Genomic DNA, 13173 nt, shown 5'->3' on the forward strand with positions numbered 1-13173 from the left:
TGTTAAAAAGTCCACTCTTACAAAAACTTGATGTAATAAAAACATAAAAAATCAAACAGGCTTAACGATTAAATATCCCACCAAAATTGAATGTCAAACAAATAAGTTATGACATTTTGAAATTATGATTAATTTCACCCCCCCAAAAAAAAAAAAATAACAAATAACAAAATACATGCACATCCTGGTCAGTATGCGTATAAGTTAACCGGCGACGTCATCCGCTCACTTTTTGTTTGTATTTTATCATGAAACATGGAAAATCTATTTTTTCTGAATTCTAGTGGGAAAGAAGGTTGAGTCCTACCTGGACATCTAGAGTTAAAAATCTTGTAACCTACTGTAATATAATCAAGAATCTCCTTATGCAATTGTTGTCAAATGGGCCATTTAAAAAAAATAAAAACCCAATTTTGATTTCAATGAAATAGTGTCTGCTTGTTTGATTTACATCTTTTTATTCACCTTTTTTTAAGGGGGGGGGGTGGACATTCCCTTTATCATAGTTTGGGGCCTAATGATCATGTTATTGCTGGATCAGATTCATATAAGTCCTTTTTTCCGCATCCATACCTTGCATTGGAAAATATAATTTCACTAAATTCCATTTAATCAATTTCTCGATAGGTATGACGGCTGTTCGTTGTCTTGGTAAAAATCGATCAGTATCACTGTAAATTATAATTTGTCTTAGGTTTGTTATCTATTTAGATTCCCATTTTATGTTCATTATGCTTTTCACTGGTCTATCATTATCAGGAAGGCGAGACAAAACCCATTAATCATGTTACATAGTTGTGAGAATAAATGTGATACGGAAAAGGGCGAGTTGTGGGATATGCGGATGAGTGTGTGCTGGTGTAAACGTAAAACCTATACACCCTGGTCAGATAGGAAGGGTTCGCGCGTGTGTGTCTCAGATCATAGTTATTTATGTCTGAGTCCAAACGAATCTTATGTTCTAACATTTAGTTGATCCGAAGGGTGGATCAAGCTATCGCCAACAGGGGGGGGGGGTTCAGCCATATTTTCCCCGATCGGCCGCTCCAAGCTGATTTTTGTTTCTTTGAAGGGGTATTCCTAATAGCCACTTTTCAACTTTATTCTTATAAATCAACATAAATATATAACAATCTCCTAATCCTTATTCAAATAGTACGAGCGCGAGCTAACTGTTTTTGTATGAAGTATTTTGTCCTAAATTTTCATTCTGGGCAATGATGTTTGTGATCCCGAACAAGACGTGTATGCAAAAGTTTTAATACGTTTTGAACTGATCGAAAAGATACCTATTAAGGACTGCTTGTAATTAGTCATGAAGACGTTACATATTTCTATAATCAAATAATGCTAGCGCAAAGTGCAAAGCTGATTTTTTTTTTAATTTCTACCTTAAGAATGGAAATTGTAAGCAATCTTTGCAATCGTGAACAGGATAGGTATATACGTAAACGATTGATGCGAGCGCGAGCGGAAAAATTCGAGAGTTAGACCTGAAAACGGGACTCTCTATTCATATTTTGTAAATCATTAAAATGATGAGTAACTGGGGATCTGTCTACATTAATAATAGAAGCACAAAGCGCGAGCAGATTTTTTTTGATATTTTGATCTGAAACTGGATAACGATTTAAACAGAGAACACAATGCGTATCTGACAAAAAAAAAGCATGCGCGCGCGACCCGAAATTTTTGATGAACCGTCATGACATGGGGATTTTAAGTAGTTTGTTATAAAAATAATATTGAGATGTTCATAAGTCACCAATCAAAATGTGAGCGTGCAGCGCTCAAGGATACATTTAGACAATCAGACCTGAATAGGGATATTTTGATAACTTTATGAATTGCGCAAACATATTAGGTACCTAACAATCAAATTTGAGAGCGCGCAGCGCGAGCAGAAAATGTTAATATTCAGACCAATAAACTGACATCTTTACAGAGCACTTAAAAAAAAATTGTATATCAAACAAAACAATGAAAGTTCGATTTCCGAGGTGAAATATTTTTTGTATATTGACTTCCAAACTTGATGTTTTGAAGGAAAAGTCCACCCTAATAAAAGTTGATATAAATAAAAAGAAACAGAAAAATCCAACGAGCATAACTCTGAAAATTTCATCAAAATCGGATGTAAAATAAAAAAGTTATGACATTTCTATGTTTCGCTTTATTTTACGAAACAGTTATATTCACATTCTGGTCGGTACGCAAATGAGGGAACTGATGACATCACTCACTGACTTTTTCATTTGTATTTTATTATAAGAAATATGAAATATTCTAGTTTTCTCTTCATTGTCATGTGATACAAAGTTATATTTCTCCCTTGAACATGTAGAATTACCATTGGTTAACATTATATGGTTCTGTCAAGTTTGTCCTTATTGTCAAATCTGCAAAAATTGAAATATTGTAAAATTTAAACAATAACAAAATAGAAAAAATAGTTAGTGAGGGACATCATCGATTCTCTCATTTGCATGTGACTAATGCGCATGTAACTATTTTGTGAAAAAATAAGCGAAACTTCAAAATGTCATAACTTTCTTACTTTACATCCGATTTTGATGAAATTTTCAGCATTATGCTTGTCTGATTTTCTCTTTTGATTCAAATCATCATTTTCATGATGTGGAGTTGACCTGTAAGCTCCACATTGAGCAAGGTATGTTAATTACCTATTAAAACCAGGCAATGCGAGCGCTAAGCGCGAGCGAAAATTTTATATAGTGACATGAAAGATTTTTTAAATTTATTTTCCAAGTCTTCCCGTCATCTTATTTTATTTACTCGTCTTCCTCCCCTTTTTTCTATCTTTTCCCTCCTTTTATTTTGCTCAGCCAATGGGGGGGGGGGCGGGCCCCTCGCCCCCTGGATCCGCTTATGGATCCTATTTGTGTCTCTCCACCCATGGACCCTAAGTCGCTCAGCCCATGCAGCCAAAATGAAGGACAGTTAGAAATAATGACAATAGATTTATCATATGTATGATTAAAAAGACTGGGGGGGGGCTGATTCAGCCCCCCCCCCTCGACATTTTTCGCGATAAATCTGCCGCGCAAAATTTTTTGACCGTGTCGCTCGCTGACTTTTTACTTTCAAGTCTCGCGCAACTTTTGAGACCAAAATTGTGACCCCCGGGTATGCGATTCGGAAATTACGCAACATTTCGTAAGTGCATGCAGACCCAAAATTACGTAAAAACGTGAATTTGTGTACAAATCCAATGCAAATAGTGTTTTAGCCAAAATTCATAAATGTATCATTATTTTTCCTTTTACTGCTTAAAATCAATTAATTTTATCTTTTTTATGGTCAAAATGAAGTCCCCGACAATTTCCATTGAAAAACAATAAAAAACAAAAAGTCAAAAAAACAAAGAAATACATAAGAAATTTAGAAAACGATAGAATACATAAGAAAATAAATGTGATGTTGATTTTTTTTACAATAAATTTGATCAGGTGCCTATCTAGAGTATGTGAAACAAAAATTAGCATTTCAGGGGCATTATTTTATTAATTAGAGCAAACTTATGTTTTTATGCATAAATTAGCATAATTAATGAAACATGAGATTTTTTGCAGAATTTGATATTATAGTTTTGTAGATAATGCCATGGGTAACGTGTGTGCCAATTTTCGTCTCGATCGCGCGATCGACGGCCGAGATCATAAGGGGGGGGCTGAATCAGCCCCCCCCCCCCCCCCGTCTTCTTAGGCGTCGAAATAGCCCAGTCTATTTAGGGTTAAGCCGCAATCAGTCTTGTTCAAGCTACTAGATGTCGTTTTTCATGATTTTGGTAAAAAATGAAATGTAATAAATATTGTTTTAGTGGGTGTCTTATTTTAGATCAGTCTCTTTCACCCCCCCCCCCCACCAAAGTTAATGAAAAAATATATCTGCATAGATTTTATTTTTCGTTCTTGTACAAACCTACATGTATTTCTAAAGCAATCTACATGTATAGGTTTTAAAAACCAAAGTTACCAAAAAAAAATAATACCAAGAGAAGGCACTCTATTCTAACATTGAATGATATAATTTTCAAAAATAATTAATCTGTAGCTGGATTGAAAGCCGTTCTCAAGGCAAGAACGTGGCGTAACTACGGAGAGCATGGGGGCACGTGCCCCCCCCATCGGCTGGAAAAAAAACGGGGAAAGGGGAAAAAGAGGAAGAAATTATTGTTTAATACAAGGTTACATTATGTATGATAATGTTATGTTGTATTATATAAGAAACACTTTTTCATAACTTTATGAAACATAATTTGCTCTGAGTCTATGTTTTCATTGTTCCTGGTGCTCGAATAGTCTGTTTAACGATGTAACCGTGTTGTACTAAAACATCCTTTTTAGGTCAATACATACCAAATATATTTCCTTGCACTTCGAGTTATTATTGTTTTATGTAGTGACATATGCTTCTTTTTCAAGACTACTTAAATTGATTGTTTCATTTTATGGTCTTAATATAAAACATTTCTTGTCCGTGCTTACGTTCGCATTAGTGGATTGGAGAGATGTGTCTGCTCTTTATGAATTCCTAAAATCAGTCCTTATAAAATGTCCCTTTTTCTGATCTGAATATAAACAAAATCGGCTCGCGCTTTCTCTGGTCTAAGGTGACAAGCGCGTGGTCCCACTTAGCGACGTCTCGTAGACCAGAGGCGTCGATCCTGGGGGGGGGGGGGGCAAACATATTATTTTGCCCCCCCCCCATTAATTCCGCATTTGCAAAAATGAAATAAGATTGTAATGTTACACAGAAATCAGCAAGTGAGATTGAGATACACAACTCGTTCTTTATTTAGAATCGTGCTCAAAATGTATGCTTTCCAGATAGGAATATGAAAATTTTCAGCTCGCGCTTCGCGCTCGCATCATTTCTGTAGCGAAACCCCATACTTTTCATGATTAAATAGGTAAATAGAATGCCCCGTTTTCAGTTCTAAACCTCAAAAGAACCCCCGCTCTAATTTGCAATATTCTTTTTTTTGGATATATATTTTGTTCTTAATCAAAACCTCCGTTCAACTGTCATTTTTTTTTCAGGATCGAATATCAAAATGTTCAGCGTGCGCTTCGCGCTCGCATCTATTATATCTAAATATGCTTAGAATATCAAGCTCCCAGGTCAGAATATAAAGAAATTTCAGCTCGCTCTCGGCACTCGCATCATCTGCGTAGTGAGATATTTATCCTCATGAGTTACTACAAACAGGACGGTACCCTTTTCCTGTTTTTCAGTTAGTATACTAACAAATTTGAGCTCGCGCTTCTCGCTCGCGTTCATTTGTGGGTGAGATATGTGTCTCTTTCTCATGAGTCATATATGTATGTATTCATGTATATATATACATATATATATATATATTTATATATATATATATATATATATATATATATATATATATATATATATATATATATATATATATATATATATATATATATATATATATTATATATATATATATATATCTTAAAGTTTCACGTATTGGCTTCTCTAATACTATAGTAACAAAATATGCTGGAGATAAATGGTAATGCTTTCAAAGCCAATATAGAATATATTTATATATATATATATATATATATATATATATATATATATATATATATATATATATATATATATATATATATATATATATATATATATATATATATATATATATATATATATGGGTGTGTGTGTGTGCATGCATACATAGGCCTATGTGTGTGTTTGTGTGGGTGAGTTTGTTTGTTTTGTGTGATCGAGGGCCTTTGGAACGTTGATTCATGATCCCCCCCCCCCCCATCTGAAAAATGGATCGACGGCCCTGTCGCAGACCTAGTTGCTGCGACGTCCTTGATATTTTCCGAGGCGTCTCAGCAACTATTTAGAAAGTTCGCATCAACATCCCCACAATTGTCGGTCATAGTGCGTTTTACCTTTATCTTGAGGCGTCGCAGACCGAACACATTATGTTGGAGATGTCTCTGCGACTTTAGTATCTGAGACGTCTCATTTGGTGAGATACTAAGTGCAGAGGGCTTAAAGTAGGTCTCACAATTTTTTCTGGTCGCCCACAGGTCTCTGTTACGTCTCTGAAAGGTCCTTCGTAGAGACATCGCGGACACTAACACGTCTCATCATTTGAGGATGTAAATAGTATCTGCGACGTCCCCGTATCGGATTGGGATGACTCGGAGATGTTGGGGGGGGGGGCATTTAAAGAATCTGGCATGTTGGATTTTTTTTTGTTGGGGGGAGGGCGACTCCTTGCAGATTCCACAATTGTTAGGAAATAATTCGAAGACGTCTCTGCAACCAGCTAAATCTGGAGTAGCAATCTAGTCGCGAACTAGTTGTAAGCCCATTGGGATACCACCTTAAATGGGAACGATACACTAGTAGTATAGACAAGGACTGAACTAGAAAAGGATATCAAAAGAAAGATAAATTCGATTGGATACCCCCCCCCATAAAAAAGATATATAAATAAATGGAGAATCATGAGGAAGACGAGAGGAATATTTCGAAGGAAAAAATCTAGGTGAATTACCGTGATTACGATCATTTGAAGGAAATGACGGATGGAACATTTGGATTTTGTCATCTGTATCAATAAGTATACCTCGATAAATGTAAAAAGAAAATATATGTTTATATATAAATAAAAACCACGTGGGGAAACAACAAGGGGTATGAGTTTTTTTTAATGTTCCAATGATAGCATTGCAAACATTATTTCCATCTGAAGTAACCGACATAATCCAATATAAGAGACGGAAACTAAACGGTAGAACATACCAGTGCATGTAGGGGGCATAAGTCAACTGATTATGAGGGTCAACAAGATAACTCAAAAGGTCACTGCCTACAGATCACAATAAAATTTTCGCTCGATATTTTGAGATGCTAAAATAATCGTTCATGATATTTGAAAAAAAATACTCATCACCGCAGTTTATGTGGATTTTTTTTAGGGGGGTAGAAAACGTCTATTTCATCCCCTATCTTTACTTCAAACATCGGTTTTTATGTCTGTTGGCGTGTTTGTCATTGTTTTCGCAATCAATGTTGTTAGAATACCGTTAACACTAATTCCTTTTATAACGTTTGTATCAAATAAGTTCACCCTTCATTTCTACTCTCTTTCTGTTGAAATATCGATTTCTCTTTCTTGAGCCAGGATATTTTCATTGTCGTTTACTCGCACAAAAATCTAAAAGTGAACATTTGAAGTTGCGATGCGGCGATTAAATACAAGGTTTATGCTAATGACACCCAAACAACATGAACAAACTCATAAAACAATAAATAATAATAATCGTTTTGAATTTAAATGATTTAGGGATATGTTTCGACATTAATTATGAAAAGGAGAATCACTTTGCATAAAAAACATAAGAATGCATCTATGAAAAAAGTGTGGAATACATTAAATTTGGAGAAAAACAAACACACATGATACTGAAAAAAAATAATAATTCAAGAACAGGTGATAGGAACCATTAACGTGTGACCTGCCCATGAACTTTGTTAAATGATGGCAATAACCCCACTTTCATTACACCACAGTAATTTATTATTTTCGACGCCTATGAATTACTTGGATTCATATATCTTGATTGCCGTATATGCGGGTACAAACCATCAAAATTCCTTCAAAGTTTGTCTATTATGAAAATATAATACACAAAATATTTACCTTGTGTTCGTGTGGGGGATCGTGATATCTTTGGTAGTCACGACAAGCTGATAAAGATTATTACAACATTAATCATCATTGAAGAAGTCCTTTCATTGCTGTCATCTCTGTCATTGCTGTTCATAAAGCCTTGTATAGAAAATCAATTTCAGAGTAACCGAGGTCAATTCAAACCACACATATATTGTAATTAATCAATCAAAATGCGGATAATAAACACACAGACCTGATATTTGTACCTTGAACCCTGGATAGTGACCTCAAAAAGTGAAGAAAAACATTCAAGACAAGCAGGCCTTTTCCATTTCATTTCCCTTGTGTAACTGAATTGCAAAACGTTCCTAAAACATGTCACTTTCACATATCAGTTGGATTATAGGTAGGTATGGGCAATTCCGTAAAAATAATCAACCTGTTTGTACATCTTTCACTTTATAAACTGACCAAGTCATTATCATTTGAGAGCATTACATAAATCAGAGACAGAATTTTTTTTGTAAAGGTCTCACCTATATGGGGTCAGACGTACCTATTTTATGGAATTGCCTTTATCAGATTGCAAAACAAAATTATTGTTTTCGCGCGAAGCTCAATCTGAATTTTTGTTGATATTTTATCTATTTTTAGACCTGAAAACGTGACACTCTTAAGTATTTTTATTGCTCATGAACAAGATGCGCATCTAACCAAAATATTAATGCGAGCTCGAAGCGAGAGATAATATTCTGATATACTGTCTTAAGAATGTGTCTTCTTTAAAAAAAGAACTGTTGGCGTGGACTCATGAATATACATATGTCAAAAATCAGATAAAGAAGGTGCGAAGTGCAAGATTTTTTTTGTGTGTGAATATATTTTAGACCTGAACAATTTTGAGCATTTTTTTCATATGAAAGAATGCAATTTGATCTTCCCATTCCCGAATTCGCCTACATGCATATGAATCCAGTCAGCTGCTGTCATGAGAGCAAAATTAACAATTGAAATTACTACTAATATTGATATTTACATAATTTTTTGTTTTTCTTTGTTCAATGAAGCTAAAACAGCGATGTGCAATATAAAGTGCGTGAAAACAAGTGTGTCTGTGATGCGATAATTTTTATCTATTCATTCTTTTTTATGAAAAAGTAAGAGTGTAATAATTTTACTTTGGATCAAAGTTAGATACAATTCATACAAGATGTGTCATGGATAGGATAAATGCTGAAGAGCCTTCCACCTTTTTTTTTCAAAATCAATTGGCGCCACCCAGTACTTGCAAGCTTTCAATCAGCGTCAGGGAATGAATCCTACAACACATCAAAAGTATTAAAAATGCAAGTTAAATAAAACTGAAGTCTTTGTCGAGGATCTGTGAATTAGAACAACAGTTTTGTGCGACGTTTCAAAGCTTATAAAAATTCGCAAATGTCGTTTGTCCGAAGTCACGGACGAAACTGCTGATTCGATTCACCGACCCCCGGGACGCACCCTCGACAAAGACATCATCGGGATTTGACATACATTATTTGCAATGCATTTGCTGCGTTGTAAGATTCATTCCGCGTCGATGGGATGGGGTAAAAAGTGACTTTGAAGCTTCCAGTACTACTCACCTGCGTACATGATAATCTAGACCACGAGATCAAATATACATAAATTCCATGACTCGATATGATATCTACATTGAAGATAAGTAACGGAAAAGATTTTAGATTAAAGCTCTCTATCTCCGTATACGTGACAAAGGAAATACGTCAATAATTATTTATCGTAAAGTCAGCAACGATATCAGGTGATTATGGACCGGGTGTCAATAAGGAAACGCAACTTAACCATAAAAATCCAACTTGCCAAAAATCCGTACACTAAAAATGTCATTTTCCAGATTTTCGTTGGTTCAAGAAAATTCACTATAATATGGTAAAACAAACATTTCCAAAAATGATTTATGAATTGATACAAGCACATTTTTATCATGATTATTGTGTGAATAATACTTGTTTGATTAATGAATTAACATATTAATTGATTGATTGATTGATTGATCGGTCGGTCGGTCGATCGATCGATCGATTGATTGATTGATTGATTGGCAGGGTCGTTAATGATATAGCTGCAGAGTGACCCAATATACCTGACATTCTGAGCGGTCAATAAACTTGTTCACATCCTTGCTTGGTTTCTGAAATGAGGTTCAGGATATGTTTCTAAATTAATGTCAGTTTCCATGGTGATCGAACAATAAGTTACGTATAATGACATATCGGAAGTATTAAGTGTTATGTGTGACCGTCTGAATGCCTTTCAATTCTTACCGTTTATTTTTGATATTTTATTTGTTGTTTTATTGAAATTGAAAATGTTTACCATTTCAACAGGGTTTTATTTAAATCTCCTTTCTGTTGTATTATCTGCGGTCATACTGATATAATTTCCTCAAAAATTATGTCAACAAAATGTAAACTTTGGTAAATGCACATTAATGTTGGACTGGAGAGAGAGGGGGCGGGATGGGTATTATTGAGTATTGCAATACCATCGGCATGATTGGTAATGAGATTTGTAAATGTAAATTACATAATAATTGCCAAATAAAGATATACCAACATCTTGGCAACTGCATACCGTGGCACTTCAAGGATCATGCTCACTAGGGTGAAAAGGGAGACGACGGGTTTCTTAAAGGTGAGTGGATGTCTGGTTTTCCGAACAAATAAATTCTTACGTCCAGACCTAGACTATACCGGGTACCGATTAGGTCCTATACCGTCTTTATTATGTCCATGATCAGACGAACTAGTTTAATACAAAATGGGATAAAATCATGAAACAAACTGTTTGTTTTAATTATCCCCTTATTTATTATGCAGATTTAACTAAAATACTAAATAACTAAATACTTACTAGCTCAAAATTTAAGCGTCTTTAATATACCTGAATTTTAGATAAACATCAAAGAAAATATTTCTAACCTCCTTCTATTAAGGTACTTTAACCTCCATTAAGTATTGTGGTTTGTTTTTCATATCTTTCACACTTTTCATTGTACTGATTCTACAGTCCAATACTAGAGAAGGGAGTGAGACTGCACCTTTCAAGAATTGATAAAATTCGGCTTATGGTAGGTATAATGATAGGCAAGCAATTCCCACCCCCCCCCCCCACTTTGAAATATCACTTTTGTCCAAAGAAGGCACACAAATAGTCACTTTTCTCTCCTATTATTAAAAAAAAACGCATTTAAATCTTTGTTGAAGCTTGGTATCTTAAGCAAATATTAACCGTATGGAAATAACATCTATCTCAGAGATGAAAGAGGAGTTCGGCGCTGGTAATACAAATACTGGACAAAAGAGATGTAACAGCAGTAGAGAATCTAGAAACTATTGCAGTGGTGTTTTCCTTTCCCCTCTTATACAATCGGGTTAGCCTATTGTATTCCACAGTAGCGTATTATGTCGTTCAAGAGGTATTTATATACTTTGTTTTAATCGCATTTACTTGGAGAATGGAATGTTATTTTGACGTCAGAATTGAGACCTTTCTATCTCTATCTCTCTCATATGGGCTACTTGTTCATTGCTTGAGTGGTATCATGGACCATAATAGTACGCACAGGCATTCTTTGCGGTCTGAATTCGAGGTAGGGTTCCTCCTGATCAAAATCAGTGTCAATTCTAACTACCCTGGTGATTTGGAATTACGTTCACATTTCTGTCAATAAAACGCATCGAAAAAAAAAATCCCCAACTAACCCACACACAGACAACTTAAAGGGATGCTCCGGGCTGAAGATATTTATATCTTAATGAATATAGTAAAATTCACAGAAAAAAATTGAAAATTTTGATCAAAATCGGATTAAAAAAAACGGAATTATTGAATTTCAAAAATTTGCGTTATTCCGGTGAAACGTGTCTTCATGAATATTAATTTGATGGGCTGATGATGTTACATCCCAACTTGTTCTTTTTTCTTTATTATTATATGAAATTATGTTTATTAAAAAAAATCCTACCAAGAACTAAAAGAATTGGATTGACACTGATTAAGTGCATTTGCTGCAAACTATTACATAATAATGGAGACACATCATTTACACATTTATGAAAAGAATGAAACAGTTATGATTTCACGTATTAATAGTGATGATAATAAATGTACATTTATATTGCGCAATATCTATATGTATATACTCAACTGCGCATTATAATGATATTCATGAAGACATACCTTGAACTCACCGGGATAATGCAATAATTCAATATCTTCATTTTGTCATCCGATTTCTATGAAATTTTCAGCATTTTGCTATGCAAATTTTACTCGATTTATTAATTCAAGCTCTAAATATTTCAACCGGGAGCATCCCTTCAACTAGGCACTCACACCCCCTTGACCCCCCCCCGGGGGGCCACTTACATTGACGAGTGGATACTATGCGCGACCAAAAAAACACGTAAAAGGGTGTCTTTTTCAAGATAGGGCACGTTACGTACGTAACGTGATAAGGGTATCAAAAACAAAAATAATGAAAAAAGGGTATCTATTTCGCTAGGAAAGTTACGTGCTTAGGGTCAAATTTGTAAGGATGATAAAACAAAATTAAAATGTTCTATAAAGGATGCCCTTTTTGCCCCAACACTACGTGTTTAGAGTCCTATTTGCGCGAGGTGTGGAAGGTGGGTCGTACTAAACCAAATGATGTGTAAAGGTAAAACCGACGACCGAAGGACCCGTGACATCAATAAAATATGGCTGTACTTGTTCAGGGGTTCATTTCATGGAATACTTGCCAAGAGTATCGTTTTTTGCCCAATACTTAATTGTTAAGGGTAGGGTTTTACGCGCCAATACTTGTTAAGGGGTGCATTTTCAGTGTATGGAAAATACGTGTTTAGGGTGCTTTTCGAAACCCCATGGTCGCGCATGGTATCCACTCGTGAATGGAAGTGGCACCCGCCCCCCCCCCCCACACACACATACATCCGCACGCATATCCCCCCTCTAACCCCTGTCTCTCGCATATACTCAAGCACACACTCACACCGCTCGCACATATGATTCTGAATACCTTTCATAATCAGTGATAAGGGAAAGTCATCTTCTGGAGGAGGACTGCTTTGAAGAAGGTGAATGAGAGGGTATGGAACTAGGTTAGAGATTCTTATTACTTTTTCTACTCCCAACCTTGACAGTCTGCGAATTTCCACATGATACATGCATAAAATAACAAGCATTGTCTATGCATGTAGGTCCATGGTCTAGGCAACAGGTTGGCTGCACCAGAGACTTACGAGATTGTTGTAGGTTCATGGCTGCATCGTCACTCGTTATCTATACACGTAGCATAAATATCAAGTTGATTGTTCTTTCTTGTTTTTAACTTCACATGCTCCCAATTTAATTTTAACTTGATAATCAATTGTTTAGCCAATTTCAATTTTGTGAACATAATGAAAAAAAATATTAGTTTG

The sequence above is a fragment of the Lytechinus variegatus genome, chromosome 3 (genome assembly GCF_018143015.1).
Source record: "Lytechinus variegatus isolate NC3 chromosome 3, Lvar_3.0, whole genome shotgun sequence".
Classification (NCBI taxonomy): domain Eukaryota; kingdom Metazoa; phylum Echinodermata; class Echinoidea; order Temnopleuroida; family Toxopneustidae; genus Lytechinus; species Lytechinus variegatus.